Below are 19,377 nucleotides of genomic sequence, written 5' to 3'. Positions count from 1 at the left end.
GGATCAGGGATTATGGGGAAAGGCAGGAGAATGGGGATGAGAAAAATATCAGCCATGATTGATTTGGGGAGAAGACTTGATGGGCCGAGTGGCCTAATTCTGTTCCTGTGTCTTATGGTCCTTGGAGGGCAGTTGAGAGTCAACCACATTACTGTGGCTCTGGAGTCACATGCGAGAAAGACTGGGTAAGGACGGCAAATTTCCTTCCTTAAAGGACATTAGTGAACCAGGTGGGTTTTTCCAACAATGGTTTCACGGTCATCAGTAGATTCTTAATTCCAGATGTTTTTGACTGAATTCAAATTCCATCTACCGCGGCAGCATTCGAACCTGGGTCCCCAGAACATTTGAATTTCTGGATTAATAGCCTGGCAATTATATCACTAGGCTTCCCTTTGACCAGTACACTGGGAAAAGCCTCCAAACTTTACTTTGAAAGAGACGCATGGGAGGGCAGATAAAGCCTCGGTTGAACATTTCATCCAAAATCAGTACGGGTTGGCACGGTGGCACAGTGGTTAGCATTGCTGCCTCACAACACCAGGGATCTGGGTTCAGTTCCCGGCTTGGGTCACTGTCTATCGCAAAAATCTTCATTTCCTATCTCTCTTTCTAGCTTCACATTAAATGCATCCAGATAATCTCAGAATTCCTACAGTGCGGAAGGAGGTTCTTCGACCCATTGAGTCCGCACCAATTCTCCTCTAACAGATCATCTTACCCAAACCCTATCCCCGCAAACCCACATATTTACCCCGCTCACCCCCCTGACCTTTACATCTTTGGACACTCAGGGGTAATTTACCATAGCCAATCCAGCTAACCTTCGCATATTTGGACACTAAGGGGCAAGTTAGCATGGCCAATCCAGCTAACCTACACATCTTTGGAGTGTCGCACCTGGAGGAAACCCACACAGACATGGGGAGAACATGCAAACTCCACACAACAGCAACCCAAGGCTGGAATTGTACCCAGCTCCCTGGCACTGTGAGTCAGCAGTGCTAACCACTGTGCCACCATGCTGCCCACTGCACGCATTCAAAAATATAAAGTCCAGCAAGTGAAATTCAAAGTTAAATAGAAATTATTTCTTGAGCCAGATCAGCAGTGGGCATTGCTGAGAGGTATGTCACAACCCAACAAAATTAAGTTAATTTCAGTTTTGTTTCATAGTCAGCAATGTTTGGAATCAATGTACAAATTTTCCATCCATTTCCACTCTGGATTAGGTTAAGGTTAATGGTCTCTTGTCCTAAAGGAATAGAAGGTAAAGAATTCAGGGATTACTCACTTCATATTCATTTGTGTGCATTGTGTAAGTGGCTGTATGCATTGGAGTGCTTTATCCAGTGGATAAAGTTCTCCAATGCATACAACCACTTACACAATGGATTAATCCAGTGGATAAAGTTGTGTGTATTCGGCAGAATTATCTTGGTTTATCGACAACCAGTGCTAAGACTTGGATCAGTACCCGAGATGATATGCATTGATGTGTTAAGCTGGTTATCGGCCAAGATGGTATAGAGATGAGTTGCACCATATTGGTACACAGTACTTTGCAGTTGAGTAGTCGATGGCAAGAACTGAACTCCTTAAGGTTTAAGCATCTGCACCCCATAAAGTATCCTAGCATTAAACGTGACAAAAAGAACAATGTCACACCTCAGTTATCTGCCTTCCCAATGAGCCACAGTGTCAGAGAGTCATACAGTGCAGAAAAGGCCCTTCGGCCCATTGAGTCCGCAACAAGAATAGCTACCACTTAAGGTGCGCTAATCCCATTTTCCTGCACTTGTCCCACTCCCATGAATGTTATGATATTTCAAGTGTTCATTCAAACATATTTTAAAGGTTGTAACATTTTGTGGCCTCCACTACCTTCCTAGGTAGTGCATTCCAGAGTCTCACCAGCCTCTGAGTGAAAACGTTTTTCTCAAATCCCCTCTGAATCTTCTGCCCCTCACCCTAAAACTATGCCCCCTCTTGATTGTCCCCTCAACCAAGGGGAACAGTTGCTCACCCTGTCCGTACCCCTCGTAATCCTATACATCTCAATTGTGTCCCCCCTTCAGCTTTCTTTGCTCCGGAGAAAACACTCCAAACCTATCCAGGCTCTCAAGTGCTCCATCCCAGGCAACACCCTGGTGAATCTCCACTGTACCCTCTCTAGTTCTGTCACATCCTTCCCATAGCGTGCTGACCAGAACGGCACACATTACTCCAGCTGTAGCCTCTGTTCAACTCCAAGGTTGCCTCCTGCTGTTACACTCTATGTCGCAACTGATAAAAGCAAGGGTGGGTTAAGTTGATTAGCCGTGGTAAACTGCCCCATAGTGTTAGGGGGGCTATTAGGGTTAATACATGGGTTAAAGGGGATAGGGCGGGATTGTGGTTGGTGCAGACATGATGGGCCGAATGGCCTCCTTCTGCACTGTCGGGACTCTATGATCCTATGAACTAGCCCATATGCCCTCTTAACCATTCTATTAATGCATTCTGCTACCTTCAGGAGTCTGTAAATAATTACCATCGGATTCCTTTCTTCCTCTGAGCTTCCCAATCTCCTGCCATTCATTAAATATTCCGTCATCTTCTTTCTTCTTCCAAAGGGCATCACCCTCGCTCTTACCAGTGGCAGCCGTTTCTTCGAACCACACGATGTCCTTGCTGGCGTTTCTTGTCTCAATTGCACCGGACACGCTTTCAGTCCCAGTCCAGGTGCATTGCCCGAGAGATCAACATTGAACAATTCTCCTCACAGCACATGGCGAGTCGAGGCGGGGACATCATCCACTAACCAAGGAAAGCTCCTTCTACCAAAAGCAGTGCATTTAGCAAGCAGGGAGAAGATAGACAGAATGATACATCGCTACGAAAACAATGCTTATAAAATGTAAAAACTTTAGGTCAACATAAGCATTGAAGATGGAGTTGATAAATTTAAGTAGATGTCTTAATGGAAAGGGTCATAAATATAAATGGGGATGTAAACTGCTGTTTAGAGTGCTTTTCAAATCTCTGAAATCTGCAATAATACTGTGACAGCTCTGAATACAAGGATTGTTGTCTTTTTCTCACTATCTCTGTCGATTTAGTTCATTCTTTCTTCAGATGTCAGAATTGCAACATTCATCACCCATCTTAATTGTCCTTGAGAAGGTGGTGGTGGCCACCTTCTTGGACCGCGGCAGTTTATGTTGCGGAGGTACAGTACGACCATGTGCCGTTAGGGAGGGAGTTCATAGAATCATAGAATCCCTACTGTGCAGAAAAGGCCATTCAGCCCATCAACTCTGCACTGACGGTAATCCCACCAATGCCCTATTCCTGTAGCCATGATGTGGAGATGCCGGCGTTGGACTGGGGTAAACACAGTAAGAATTCTCACAACACCAGGTTAAAGCCCAACGGGTTTATTTGATAGTAAACCCACAAGCTTTTGGAAACACTGTTCCTTCATCAGGTGTGTGGAAGGTTCAGAACCTGATGAAGGAATGGCGTTCCGAAAGCTAGTGGTGTTTACTACCAAATAAACCTGTTGGACTTTAACCTGGTGTTGTGTGACTTCTTACTTTGTTTACCCCAGTCCAAGGCCAGCATCTCCACATCTTGGAAATGTATCACCATTCCTTTGCAGTCACTGGGTCAAAATCCTGGAATTCCCTCCCTAACACCATTGTGGGTCAACCCGCTTCAGATCAGCCATGATCTTATCGAATGGCGGGGCAGGCCCGAGGGGCTAGATGGCCTACTCCTGCTCCTATTTCTTATGTTCACAGCGCGTGGACTGCAGCGATTCAAGAAGGCAGCTCACCACCACCTTTTCAAGGGGCAACTAGAGATGGGCAATAAATGCCGGCCAATCAGCAACACCCATGTCCCAAGATTAAATCAAGAAAAGATTGCTGTGTTCCCATTCATCTGCTAACGCTAAAAGCTGTGGGTTTAGAAGATGCTGTCAAAGGAGATTTGACGAATTGCAGTTTTTTTTGCATTGTTACATTATAATCTTTTTTTCATGGGATATGAGCACCATTGTAAAAGCTAATGCTTGTTTTCCCAACCCATAACTGTCCCTGAACTGTGGCTGACGAGGCAATTTCAGAGGAATTATTAAGAGTCAACCATATTGTGTGGGTCTGTAGTCACATGTAGGCCAGACCAGGTAAAAACAGCAGATCTCCATGGGTGGTTCAGTGACACAGTTACTACTACCTCACAGTGCCAGGGACCAGGTTCGATTCCAGCCTTGGGCAACTGTTAGAGCTTGTACGTTCTCCCCATGTCTGCATGGGTTTCCTCCGGGTGCTCCGGTTTCCCCCCGCAGTCGAAGGATGCGCAGGCTAGGTTGATTGGTCATGGTAAGTTCTCTCTTAGTTACCCAAATTGCAGGTTAGGTTGACTAGCCATGCAAAATTGCCCCTTAGTGTCCTAGGAATGTGTAGGTTAGAGGGATTAGTGGGATAAATGTATGGGGTAGTGGGGGTAAGACCGAGGTGGGATTGTTGTCAGTGCAGATTCGATGGGCCAAATGGCCTCCTTCTGCATTGTAGGGTTTCTATGACTTTATGACTCTATGGTTGGCCATGCTAAATTGTCCCTTAGTATCCCAAGATGTATAGGTTAGGGGCATTGGCAGGGTCAATATGTGGGATTATGGGAATAGGGCCTGGATACGATGTTCTGTCAGAGAGTAAGGCAAGCTCAATGGGCCGAATGGCCTCTTTCTGCACTATAGGGATTCCATGATTACTTCCCTCAAGGACATTAGCGAACCAGATGGGTCCTTACCACAATCGATGCAAGTTTTACGGTCACCATTTCTGAGACGGGCTTTATATTGCAGAATTATTGATAGAATTTAAATTCCTTCACTTGCCGTGTGGGGATTTGAACCCATGACCCCAGAGCATTAATCTGGACCTCTGGAATACTGCTCCATTGGTAATGCCGCCATGCCAGCAGCTCCCTCTATCATGCCACATAAACAGTATGAGGAGAATGGTGTTTGAATGCAAGCTAGTTCATCATAAAAGAGAGAAAGGAACTGAAGAACTGAGGAATTTTCCTTTCCCACCTGCCACAGGAATCATAACGGGTGGGATGGACCATGCAGAGGTCGTTGACCTCTGGCGGGAATTTCCGGCAAGCAGAAATTGGGGCGAGCGCGACCCAGTGTGTTAGATGAAAAGGAGTGAGAGGTCACTGATGAATTGATTTGATTTGATTTGATTTATTATTGTCACAGATATTAACATACAGTGAAAAGTATTGATTCTTGCTTGCTATACAGACAAAGCGTACCGTTCATAGAGAAGGAAATGAGAGAGTGCAGAATATAGTGTTACAGTCAATGCTAGGATGCAGAGAAAGATCAAGTTAATGCGAGGTAGGTCCATTCAAAAGTCTGACAGCAGCAGGGAAGAAGCTGTCCTTGAATCAGTTGGTACGTGACTTTTCCTGAAGGAAGAAGGTGGAAGAGAGAATGTCCGGGGTGTGTGGGGTCCTTAGTTATGCTGGCTGCTTTGCCGAGGCAGCGGGAAATGTAGGCAGAGTCAATGGATGGGAGGTTGGTTTGAGTGATAGATTGGGCTACATTCACCACCCTTTGTAGTTCCTTGCGGTCTTGGAAATGTGTAAATTCAGCATACACCGGTTGGGTTAAAAATTTGCTTCTTTATGATAGAATGCAATTTTATCTGATAATCCACAGGGACAAAGGATTGCTAGATATACAATACCAAGCTTCCTTTAAGTTGTCTTATATCACCCTGGTGCTTAATCATAGAATCCTACAATGCAGAAGGAGGTCATTTGGTCAATCGAGCCTGCACTGACCACAATCCCACCCAGGTCCTATTGATCCCAATTCAGGGATCAATGTCTCCAGATTGTGGCTATTTTACTCGGAGGAGGACCACCCCCCCCCAACCCCCCGCCCCCCCCGCCATTTCCCCATCTGAATGATGTTTGTTCTCCAGAGCAAGTGTTACACTGATCGAGAGAGCGACGAGGACAGATGATATGAAGCTTTATCAAGCATGAAACCCATCACAGGTTGACTGGCTTGTCTCGTCCATTTTTGCACTGTATTATTGTAGGTACATTTTATGCACTCTTAATCCTTACAATAAATGTGAATTGTAATCTTAGCCTGAACAAATGCTTTGATAGCGAAGCGCTTTTCCATCCTGGGAATCCCTGCAATCTCTGATCAAAAATAATCCAGGAAAGAAGGGATTATTGGTTTTCCCCATCATGCATTTTGAATCATATGATTAGCACTTACAAAAAAAACCCATCTCATCACATACAGGAATGCAAAGATTTGGGACTAAGTCCAGTAGCACACAAATTCCTGGTATGATTGTGATTTTGAAAAGCTATGCAGGCTAGAATTAGAGAATCCCTACAGTGATGAAAGGGGTCATTTGGCCATCAATTCTGCACCAACTCTTTGAAAGTGCCTCCCTCTCCCCCATCCGATGCCCATAACCTCGGTCATTCACTAATGTTAGATCATTAATTACTAGGATGATATCAAACAAATTAAAGGGACCTGGGTCTATCTTATATTTAGCAATCCTTTGTCCCAGTGGATTATTGCATAAAATTGTATTACCATGGTTAATCCATCTAATCTACACATCTTTAGGCGCCATTGAGATAGTAAAAATTGAGATCTGAATGAACCAGAAGCCCTGGCCTGTGTTCAAAGGACAGAATGATTCAAACAGTGAGTAAGTGATCAATTTACAGAACCATAGAAGCCCAAAAGGGCAGAAGGAGGCCACTCGGCCCATCAAGTCAGCACTGACTCTCTGAAAGGGTATCTAACTCACACCCACCCCTCCCCCTTACATCTGTAAGCCAACACATTTAATTTGGCCAATCCATCTAATGCACACATTTTTGGACACTAAGGGGCAATTTAGCATGGCCAATCCACCTAATGTACATATCTTTGGACACTAAGAGATAATTTAGCACGGCCAATCCACCTAATGTACATATCTTTGGACACTAAGGGACAATTTAGCATGGCCAATCCACCTAATGTATACCTTTGGACAGTAAGGGAAAATTTAGCATGGCCAATCCACCTAATGTACATATCTTTGGACATTAAGGGACAATTTAGCATGGCCAATCCACCTAATGTACATATCTTTGGACATTAAGGGACAATTTAGCATGGCCAATCCACCTAATCCGCACATCTTTGGACTGTGGGAGGAAACCGGAACACCCGGAGGAAACACAGGCAGACATGGGGAGATACTGTGAAAACCCCCTACCCGCCACACTCCAGCACCTGTTCAGGTACGCTGAGGGAGAAGTTAGCATGGCCAATCCACCTAACCAGTGCGTACTCCTGACTGCGGAAGAAAACCATAGCACCCCGGAAAAAAACCCACGCTGACACGGGGAGAACGCGCAGACTCCACACAGGGGGCCGGAATCGAACCCGGGGTCCCTGGAGCCGGGATGCAGGAATGCTAACCACCTACTTACATCAACGATCGACGATTCTGTTGCTAATTTCTATCTAGCTTAGAATCCTTCACTGCCACGTTACGCCCCAGCGCACAAGGCGTTGAACTCCGAGCTGGTTCAATAAGTGGTATGATTAACATTTATTTTCTCCCAATTACGTCTGCTGTCAGCTCCTCAGCAATTTAACTGAAGAGAAGAGAAATTTGATGGCGGGTCTCGCAAGCCTGCAGGTCCCCTGCGGAGGAACACAGTTGGCGTTTCGGGATGTGTTGATAGGGTTGTATCACACTGGTCAGCGGGGCGAGATCTCTGCCCCTGTCCAATAACATTATGAATTATCACGCCACATTTAATCAATCAAGTGGGATGAACATCAGTGAAAGAAAGAGGTCTCAAATTGCTAAGACCTGGTTGCTGGAGCCTAATCTTCCAGCAGAGCAAATGCACACATCTTAATGTAATTGCCTGCATATTTGGTCGCTTAGCAACGCCAAATGCGGCCTCAGTCTCTACACGTTCAATTTTTTTTTAATTAACTGGGAACTCACAAGTGACGGCGATGCATTATGTTCATTTAATAACTTTTTTTTTGAAGGAGCAGTTTTTCTACATTAAAAATGAGAGGCTTCTTTCTCGTGGCCCCGGTTAGGATACTGGGGATTGGGAACAAAAGGTCGGAAATCTTCCTTCATGTTTTTTAAAGTTAACGTTAATTTATTAGTCGCAAGTAAGGCTTACATTAACACTGCAATGAAGTTGCTGTGAAATGCCCCCAGTTGCCACACTCTGGCGTCTGTTCGGGTTACACTGAGGGAGAATTTAACATGGCCAGTGCACCTAATCTGCACATCTTTAGAAACTCGGGACAATTTAGCACGGCCAATCCACCCAACCCACACATCCTTGGACACTAGGGGGCAGTTTATTTGGACAATCCACCTAACTTGCGCATCTTTTGACTGTGGGAGGAAACCGGAGCACCCAGGGGGAACCCATGCAGACACGATGGAGAACATGTAGACGCCGCACAGACAGAGACCCAAGCCATTAATCAAATCTGGGTCCCTGTCACAGTGCTAACCCCTGTGCCACCATGCTGCCCTATAAATGCTAATATAGATATGGGGGAGAACATACAGTGACCCAAGCCGGGAAATGAACCCGTGTCCTTGGTGCTGTGAATCAGCAATACTAACCACTGTGGGTTTCGTCCGGGTGCTCTGATTTCCTCCCATAGTCTGAAAGACGTGCTGGTTACGGTGTATTGGCCATGCTAAATTCTTCCTTGGTATACCCCAACAGGTGCCGGGCTGTGGTGACAAGGGGATTTTCGCAGTAACTTCATTGCAGTGTTAATGTAAGCCTACTCATGACACTGATAAATTTTAAATCTAAAAACTTTAAACACAGCCCATACATATGCAGGCTAAGTAGTAGTAGGTAAATTATTGGAAGGAGTACGAAGAGATCGGATCTACAAATACTTGGATGGACAGCGGCTTATTAGGGAAAGTCAACATGGCTTTGTGGTGATGCGTCACGTTTAACCAATCTATTAGAATTTTTCAAGGAGATTACCAGGAAAGTGGACGAAGGGAAGGCAGTGGATGTTATCTACATGGACTTTAGTAAGACCTTTGACAAGGTCCCACATGGGACGTTAGTTAGGAAGGTTCAGTCACTAGATATACATGGAGAGGTAGTAAATTGGATTAGACATTGGCTCAACGGAAGAAGCCAGCAAGTGGTAGTGGAGGATTGCTTCTCTGAGTGGAGACCTATGACTAGTGGTGTGCCACAGGGGTCAGTGCTGGGTCCATTGTTGTTTGCCAGCTATATCAATGATCTGGATGATAATGTGGTAAATTGGATCAGCAAATTTGCTGATGATACGAAGGTTGGAGGAATAGTGGGCAGTGAGGAAGGTTTTCAAAGCTTACAGAGGGATTTGGACCAGCTAGAAAAAATGGGCTGTAAAATGGAGTTTAATGCAGACAAGTGTGAGGTATTGCACTTTGGAAGGACAAACCAAGGTAGAACATACATGGTAAATGGTAGGACACTGTAGAGTGTAGTCGAACAGAGGGATCTGGGAATACAGATACATCATTCCCTAAAAGTGACGTCACAGGTAGATAGGGTCGTAAAGAGTGCTTTGGGAACATTGGCCTTTATAAATCAAAGTATTGAGTATAAGAGTTGGAAAGTTATGGTGAGGTTGTATAAGACATTGGTGAGGCTGAATTTAGAGTATTGTGTGCAGTTTTGGTCATCTAATTACAGGAAGGATATTAATAAGGTTGAAAGTGTATAGAAGGTTTACAAGGATGTTGCCGGGACTTGAGAAACTGAGTTAAAGAGAAAGGTTGAATAGGTTAGGACTTTATTCCCTGGAGCGTAGAAGAATGAGGGGAGATTTAACAGAGATATAAAATTATGATGGGTATAGATAGAGTGAATGCAAGCAGGCTTTTTCCACTGAATGAGGGGAGAAAAAAACTAGAGGACATGGGTTAAGGGTGAAGGGGGAAAAGTTTAAAGGGAATATTAGAGGGGGCTTGTTCGCCCAGAGAGTGGTGGGTGTGTGGAATGAGCTGCCAGATGAAGTGGTAAATGCGGGCTCACTTTTATCATTTAAGAAAAACTTGGACAGGTACATAGATGAGAGGGGTGTGGAGGGATATGGTCCAGGTGCAGGTCAGTGGGACCAGGCAGAAAAATGGCTTGGCACAGCCAAGAAGGGCCAAAAGGCCTGTTTCTGTGCTATAGTGTTCTATGGTTCTATGTGCGGGTTAGTTGGATTGTCCGTGCTAAATTGCGCCTTGGTGTCAGGGGGATTAGTAGGATAAATATGTGATGTTATGGGGATAGGTTCTGAGTAGCATGGGCCAAATGGCCTCCTTCTGCTCTGTAGGGACTCAACTCAATGAAATACTTGAAGGTTGCACATTAGTTGGGTTATGAGGAAGGAACAGGGGAGAGGGACTAATTGGGTAAGGGCTGGAAGAGACATGATGGGCCGAACAGCCTCATCCAGCGCATGATTTTATGACTACCTCCCTATGGATTTCATCCAGATTGTGGTGACTAATTTTTTTTTTAAAAAGTAAACAACACGTACAAGATTGCCGCCTGCTTTTCACCTTTGTAATCCCCTGTTTGCAGGTTCTGCAGCTGCTGAAGGGGTTTAATTAATTTCTTTGTGTAGGGGAAGCCAATGTTATTTTAATAAAACACACACCTCTCAGGAAGCTGAACGCTGCATTAGCATTACAATGAGCACTCTTCAATATTGAGGGAGAACGGAGCAATCCTTAACAGTTTAGCTGTGTTAGGTAAGCCATGCTGAGTGCCTGATTCACTCTCCAAACGTGCACTTAATTCCTTTCTCTGAATCTTTATTCACGCTTTAGCTGGGAAAATAGCAAGTAAACAAAACCCACATGTAAAAAAATAAGGTACTTCCTTCAATGTACTTAATGCAATGCGTTATAGGATCTGTATTAGCATTTAAATGTGAGCATTGTTTGTCTGTTTACGCAATAGATTTTCACTTCAGGATTTTTAAATGTTTGTTCAAAGGATATGGATGTCGCTGGCTTGGCCAATCCCTAAAGTGAAGCGAAAGTTTACCTACTAGTCACAAGTAAGGCTGACATTAACACTGCAATGAAGCTGCTTTGGCATTCCCCCAGTCGCCACACACCAGCGCCTGTTGGGGTCAATGCACCTAACCAGCACGAATTTTCAGAATGTGGGAGGAAACCGGAGCACCTGGAGGAAACCCACGCAGACATGGGGAGAATGTGCTTACTCCACACAGACGGTGATCCAAGCCGGGAATCGAACCCGGGTCCCTGGCGCTGTGAAGTAGCAGTGCTAACCACTGTGCCACCTTGCCGCCCCTTTGATTTGAGTGGTTTGCGAGGTCATTTCAGAGCCAACCACGTTGCTGTGGCTTTGGAGTCACATGTAGGCCATACCGGGTAAGGACGGCAGATTTCCTTCCCTAAAGGACATTAGTGAACCAGATGGGCTTTTCCTACAATGGTTTCATGGTCATCAGGTTTAAAGGAGATGTACGAAGCATGTTTTTTACACAGAGGGTGGTGGGTGCCAGGAACTAGCTGCCAGGGAGGTCGCGGAAGCGGATACGATAGTGACTTTTAAGGGGCGTCTGGACAAATACATAAATAGGATGGGAACAGAGGGATATGATCCCCAGAAGGGTAGGGGGGGGGATTAATTTAGATGGACAGCAGTGTCGGTGCAGGCTTGGAAGGCTGAAGGGCCTGTTCCTGTGCTGTAATTTTCTTTGTTCTTTATTAGTAGATTCTTAACTCCAGATTTTTATTGAATTCAACCTTCTCCATCTGCCGTGGTGGGATTCGAACCCCGGTCCCCAGAGGATTACCCTGAGTCTCTGGATTACGAACCCAGTGACGATACCACTATGGTGTTGTCTTCCTGATTTTCATTGGTCCACCATTAGCTGGCATGCCTTCAGCTATCAAGTTCTGAATTTCAGAATTTCCTCCCTAATCCTGTCTCGGCTTTCTCCCTCCATTTTTATGATGTCCGTGAACTCCGACTTCAGTCACCCGCTGCCGTATTTTCACACACAGCTCCTCTGCAAAAGTTTTGCCCTGTGAAAAGTTCTATAGAATCCCTATGGTGCAGAAGGAGACCATTCAGCCCATTGAGTACACCAAAACAGCCAGGCACCATCCCTCCACTCCCGGGCTATCCCTGTAACACCACATTTAACATGGCCAGTTTCCCTAACCTGCACATTTTTGTCTCTCAACGTCCACTCTATCCATCCCCCTCATCATCTCATAAACCACTATTAATCGCCTCTCATCCTCCTCCGCTCTAAATAGAAAAGCCCCAGCTCCCTCGACCTTTCCTCATAAGACCTACCCTCCAAACCAGGCAGTATCCTGGTAAATCTCCTCTGCACTCTCTCCAAAGCTTCCCCATCCTTCTTATAGTGATGTGACCAGAACTGCACACAATATTCCAAATGTGGTCTCACCAACTTTTACAAATGCACCTTAGGTTCATGTCGTATCACAGCTTTCTGTGCCTTTTGGCTTTGATAAAGGGTCACCTGGACTCGAAACGTCAGCTCTTTTTTCTCCCTACAGATGTTGCCAGACCTGCCGAGATTTTCCAGCGTTTTCTCTTTTGCCTTGTGGAGAACCATTGTTGAGGTTGATCGTGGGGAGAGGTGTTGTTGCCTGTATTTACTTGACTGTGGTCTGTAGGTTAGGAAGTCTATGATCCAGTCACAGAGGGAGGAGCCGAGCACTAGGCCATGGAGTTTGGAGGTGAGTTTTGTAGGAATAATGGTGTGGAAGGCTGAGCTGCAGGGAGTCTGACATAGATGTCTTTGATGGCGACCTGGTTTTGATATTGATGGGCTTTGAAGATAAACTCCTGGCAATACAACTTGTCTCTGCACGTTGAAGATTGGCCTGTTTATTCGCAGTAGTTATGTCCAAGGATATTCGGGGTTTTATATTTAATAAGTCTCATTTGAGGGGATTCCGATCCTACCCAATTTCCCATTCACTCACAATTTAGAATGTCAAACTGGGTCCAATTAATTCCCATTCATTGTCAATGGGTGGGCTTGTGATTCATTATATCACCTCTAATTCCTGACACTTATATGGAATTATCATTTACAATTTATATCACTTCACCTTTCAGTGTCATTGGCAACATTCAGAAGCATTAAATCACATTGTTTATGTGCCTCTGTGCTGAATTTCAATGAAGAAAACTCTATCTCATTCACTGAGATTGGGTGTCACGGTGGCACAGTGGTCAGCACCGCTGCTTCACAATGTCAGGGATCCGGATTCGATTCTGGCTCGGGTCACTGCCTGTGTGGAGTCTGCACATTCTCCTTGTGTCTGCATGGGTTTCCTCCGGGTGCTCCAGTTTCCTCCAACAGTCCAATAGACGTGCTGCTTAGGTGCATTGCCCATGCTAAATTCTCCCTCGGTGTACCCGAACAGGTACCTGAGTGTGGCGACTAGGGGACTCTCACAGTAACTTCAACGCGGTGTTGATAGTAAGAAGTCTCACAACACCAGGTTAAAGTCCAACAGGTTATTTGGCAGCACGAGCTTTCGGAGTGCTACCCCTTCATCAGGTGAGTGAGCAGTGCTCTGAAAGCTCGTGCTACCAAATAAACCTGTTGGACTTTAACCTGGTGTTGTGAGATTTCTTACTGTGCCCACCCCAGTCTAACACCGGCATCTCCGCATCATGGCAGTATTGATGTAAGTCTACTTGTAACACTCATCCAAGTTAATTAGATTTGATCTGATTTATTATTGTCACGTAGATTGGGATACAGTGAAAAGTATTGTTTCTTGTGCACTATGCAGATAAAGCATACCGTTCATAGAGAAGGAAAGGAGGGAGTGCAGAATGTAGTGTTACAGTCATAGCTAGGGTGTGGAGAAAGATCAACTTAATGCGAGGTAGGTCCATTCAAAAGTCTGACAGCAGCAGGGAAGAAGCTGCTCTTGAGTTGGTTGGCACGTGACCTCAGACTTTTGTATCTTTTTCCCAAAGGAAGAAGGTGGAAGAGAGAATGTCCGGGATGCGTGGGGTCCTTAATTATGCTGGCTGCTTTTCTGAGGCAGTGGGAAGTGTAGAGAGAATCAATGGATGGGAGGCTGGTTTGCGTGATGGATTGGGCTACATTCACGACCTTTTGTAGTTCCTTGCTGTCTTGGACAGAGCAGCAGCCCGTACCAAGCTGTGATACAACCAGAAAGGATGCTTTCTATGGTGTATCTATAAAAGTTTGTGAAAGTCATACTGGACATGCCAAATTTCCTTTTTATTTGGAGATTCCCCATAGATGGTGTCACAACTGTGCTCAGTGCTAATGAGCAGTGTCCCAAAACTGTCTATTACAATTAAGTGGAGTTGTGACACCATCTTTTCCCAATCTCTTCTTATGAAAAAGGCCATTGAATCCATCAAGTCATTTTCTTCTTTACCCATATGTTAATGTGGGGTGGCAGTGGCATAGTGGTATTGTCACTGGACTAATAATCCCAGGGTGATGCTTTGGGGACCCCGGGTTTGAATTGCACCACTGGAAATCTGAATTCAATAAAAATCTGGAATTAAGAATCTACTGATGACCATGAAACTATTGTCAAATGTTGGAAAAATCCATCTGGTTCACCAATGTCCTTTAGGGAAGGAAATCTGCCATCCTTACCTGGTCTGTGACTCCAGAGCCACGGCAATGTGGTTGACTCTCAAATGCCCTCCAAGGGCAATAAATGTTGGCTCAGCCAATGACACCCACACCCCATAAAATGAGTAAATAAAGAATGTCTTGAAGAAAGTTCTTTGTAGTCTATGCCTGCTATCAAGGTAAAGCAAACAATCTTCATCATATGTTCATCCTACATAAGCTACCTGGTCCCCTTATGTTATTTGAGATGGCACTTCCATACAAACTGAATCCTTACCAATTGCTGCTGTTATGTAGCCCATTGTGCGTCCTGCCAATGCCTGCACATGTCCACGCAGGTGCCCTCCTGTTTTCCTGGTGTTAGGGACCAGGTCAGAAAACTTAAAGGTATATTCTGATGTTAGCCTAGACCCTTCTCACAACACCAGGTTAAAGTCCAACAGGTGTATTTGGTAGCATGAGCTTTCAGAGTGCTGCTCCTTCATCAGGTGAGTGGGAGCTCTGTTCACAAACAAGGCATATAAAGACTCAATCTCAATTTACAAAATAGTGGTTGGAAAGGAGTCTTTACATTAAAACTGTACATAGATTTAGAACAGTAGAGTATAGTACAGGTTCTTTGGCCCTCAAGAGATGGGGACAATTACAACATTGAAAAGACATTCAGACAGGTACATAAAGGTTTAGAGGGATATGGGCCAAACGCATGCAAATAGTTCTAGTTGAGTTTAGGAAACCTGGTCGGCAGGGATGGGTTGGGCTGAAGGGCCTGCTTCTGTGCTGTATGTCGCTACGACTCTTAATGACCTTGTGAGTCATAAGACACAAAAGATTGGCTCTATTCTCTCTCCGCGGATGCTGTCAGACCTGTCAGATCAAGCTATGCCACTCCCTATCATTCTGATGTGCTCTTATCCAATAGCCGCTTGAAAGTTCCTAAAGTGTCCAACTCCAGCAGGCAGTCCATCCCACACCCCAACCACTCTCTGAGTAAAGAGTCTACCTCGGACATCCCTCTTATATCTCCCACCATGAACATTACAGTTATGCCCCCTACTAACAGCTACATCCACCCGAGGGAATAGTCTCTGCACGTCCACTCTATCTATCCCCCTCATCATTCTTATAAACCTCCATTAAGTCACCCCTCATCCTCATCTGTACAGTGAAGATTGACCATAGCAGGACAAATGGAGATTTGCATTTTCTTTCATTGTATGCAAAGCAAAAGTCAGCGGCAGTGCGGAAAAGATTCTGTCCTCAATCTGAGCAGCTACCTTTTGGAAGCTTGCTGGTTTCTCTCAGCAGGAGGTTTGCTGCAATCAAATGGATTGGTCGCATTCATCCTTTTTTTGACATGTCTACTGATTGCAAACGCTCTGTGTCACTTTTCGTCTATGCGCTAGTGTACAATATCATCATCAAACGCACTAGCATCTACCCAACAATGTGGGAAATTGCCCAAGTATGTCCAATTCACAAGAAGTAGGACAGATCCAACCCAGCTAATCACCATCCAATCAGTCTACTCTCGATCATCAGTAAAGTGGTGGAAGGGGTCATCGACAGTGCGATCAAGCAGCGTCTGCTTAGCAGGTGCTACTTGACACTATAGCTGAAACTATTGTTAAAAAAGCCCACAAACACCTCTAATTTCTCAGAAGATTATGGAAGTTTGGCACGTCAGCTACAGTTCTCACCAACTTTTACGGATGCACCATAGAAAGTATTCTTTCTGGTTGTACCATAGGTTGGTACGGGCCCCTGCTCTGCCCAAGACCACAGGTTGTGAATGTAGCTCAATCTATCACGCAAGCCAGCCTCCCATTCATCGATTCTGACTTCACTTCCTGCTGCCTCGGCAAAGCACCCAGCATAATTAAGGACCCCATGCACCCTGGACATGCTCTCTTCCACCTTCTTCCTTTGGGGAAAAGGTACAAATGTCACGTACCAACCAGCTTCTTCCCTGCTGCTGTCAGACTTTTGACTGGACCTACCTCGCATTAAGCTGATCTTTCTCTATATCCTAGCTGTGACTGTAACACTGCATTCTACACTCTCTCCTTTCCTTCTCTATGAATGGTATGCTTTGTTTGTATAGAGCACAAGAAGCAATACTTTTCACTGTATGTTAATACATGTGACAATAATAAATCACTCAAAAGCAATAAGCTGCCCAGTGATGCCCAGTTCAGGTTTCACCAGGGTCACTCAGGCACCTGACCACGGTACAGCCTTGGTTCAAACATGGACAAAAGAGCTGAATTCCAGAGGTGTGTTGACAGGGAATGTTATCAAGGCCCATGTAGTATCCGATGTTTCCAACTATTCCTTGATATCATATGGGGTGAATCAAATTGGCTGGAAAGTGGCATCTGAGATGCCGGGGACCACTGAAGGAGGCCGAGATGGGTCATCCGCTTGGCACTTCCGGCTGAAGATTGATGGGAATGCCTTATCTTTTGATGTGCTGGGCTTCTCCATCATTGGGGATGGGGATTATTTGCGGAGCTTCCTCCTCTGGTGAGTGTGCTGCAATGCATCTTCTTGATAGCACACACTGCTATCCCAACAAGCTGGAACGTTCATATTAATCATTGGAAAAGGCAGAAGTTCTCTTGTAACAAGGTAACTTTGGGATTCAGAATGCTGCTAAATCTCAGCAAGTCTGATAGCACCTGTGGAGAGAGAATAGAGCCAATGTTTCGAGTTTGGCTGATCTGGAAAGGGTTCAAACAAGATTTACAAGGATGTTACCGGGACTGGAAGGTTTAAATTATAAGTAGAGGTTGGATAGGCTGGGACTTTTTTTTCCCTGGAGTGTAGGAGGATGAGGGGTGACCGTATAGAGGTTTGTAAAATTATGAGGGGCAAAGATAAGGTGAACAGCCAAGGCTTTCTCCCAGGGTAGGGGAGTCCAAAACTAGAGGGCATAGTTTTAAGGTGAGGGGAGAGATTTAAAAAGGACCTGAGGGGCAGAGGGTGGTGCGTATATGGAATGAACTGCCAGAGGAGATGGTAGAGATGGGGACAATTACAACATTGAAAAGACATTTGGGCAGGTACATGGATGGGGAAAGGTGTAGAGGGATTTGGGCCAAACACATGCAAATAGGACTGGTTCAGTTTAGGAAACTTGGTCGGCATGGATGGGTCAGGCTGAAGGGCCTGTTTCCGTGCTGTATCTCTCTATGACTCTTAGTGATTCTTTGTCAGTCGTAAGACACGAAAAATTGGCTCTATTCTCTCTCTACAAATGCTGTCAGACCTGCTGCGATTTTCCAGCACTTTCTGTTTCTTTGTTTCAGATTCCAGCATCTGCAGTATCTTGCTTTTAGCTTATAAATGTGGGAATCATTAATGAATATTGTTTGATCATTTTTCCCCAGAATTAGGTATGCAGGAGGTTGCAGATTGGACGGGAAGAGATAGATGGATTGGGTAAAGGTGAGAGAAGGGTGGCAATTAGTAAAAAGGTCAATGACATCTTACAGCTCGAGGCAAGAGTAGCAAGTGGCAACTATACAGTTAGACCATAAGATATAAGAGCATAATTAGGCCATTTGGCCCATCGAGTCTGCTCCACCATTCGATCACAGCTGATACATTTCTCAACTCCATTCTCCCACCGTTTCCCCGTAAACTTTGATCCCCTTACTTTGATCCCCTTACTAATTAAGTACCAATCTAACTCTGTCTTAAAGACACTCAATAACCTGGCCTCCACAGCCCTCTGCGGCAAAGAGTTCCACAGATTCATCAGCCTCTGGCTGAAGAAACTCCTCCTCAACTGGGTTCTAAAGGGTCGTCCCTATATTCTGAGGTTGTGCCCTTGGATCCCGATCACTCCGACTAATGGAAACATCTTGCCCATGTCTACTCTATCCAGGCCTTTCAGTATTCTGTAAGTTTCAATGAGAAACCCCTTCCTTTTAAATTCCATTGAGCACATTCCCAGGGTCCTCAAACGCTCCTCCTACGTCAAACTCTTCATTCCTGAGATCATTCCCACAAACCTCCCCTCGATCCTGTGCAGAACCAGCACATCCTTCCTTAGATTTTCCCAAACCTACACATCTTTGGACATTAAGGGGTAATTTAGCACGGCCAATCCACCTAACCAGCACATCTTTGGACACCAAGGGACAATTTAGCATGGCCAATCTACCTAACCTGCACATCTTTGGACACCAAGGGACAATTTATCATGGTCTATCCACCTAACATGCACACATTTGGCCTGTTGGAGGAAGCCAGAACACCTGGATGAAACCTGCGCAGACATGGTGAGAACATGCAAACTCCACACAGGCAGCCACCCGAGGGTGGAATTGAACCTGTGTCTCTGGTGCAGTGAAGCAGCAATTTCAACCACTGTGCCACCGTGCTGTTCCATATCTAAACTGTTGACTCTTAACAAACCAACCTAAAATTCTTTACGACAAGTCGATTGCCTGTTTGGGTATCTGCAGGACCCCCCTAAGCCGCAGAACACCTCTCATTAGTGTCAGATGATAGACATCAAGCCAATGTGTATCTTAAAGTCCAACAGGTTTATTTGGAATCTCAAGCTTTCAGAGCACTGCTCCTTCATTGGGCAAGTCACTTGATGAAGGAGCAGTACTCTGAAAGCTCGT

Source organism: Carcharhinus amblyrhynchos, chromosome 32, assembly GCF_965287045.1.
Source record: "Carcharhinus amblyrhynchos chromosome 32, sCarAmb.v2.hapA, whole genome shotgun sequence".
Taxonomy (NCBI): Eukaryota; Metazoa; Chordata; class Chondrichthyes; order Carcharhiniformes; family Carcharhinidae; genus Carcharhinus; species Carcharhinus amblyrhynchos.
Note: the sequence above shows the minus strand (reverse complement) of the source record.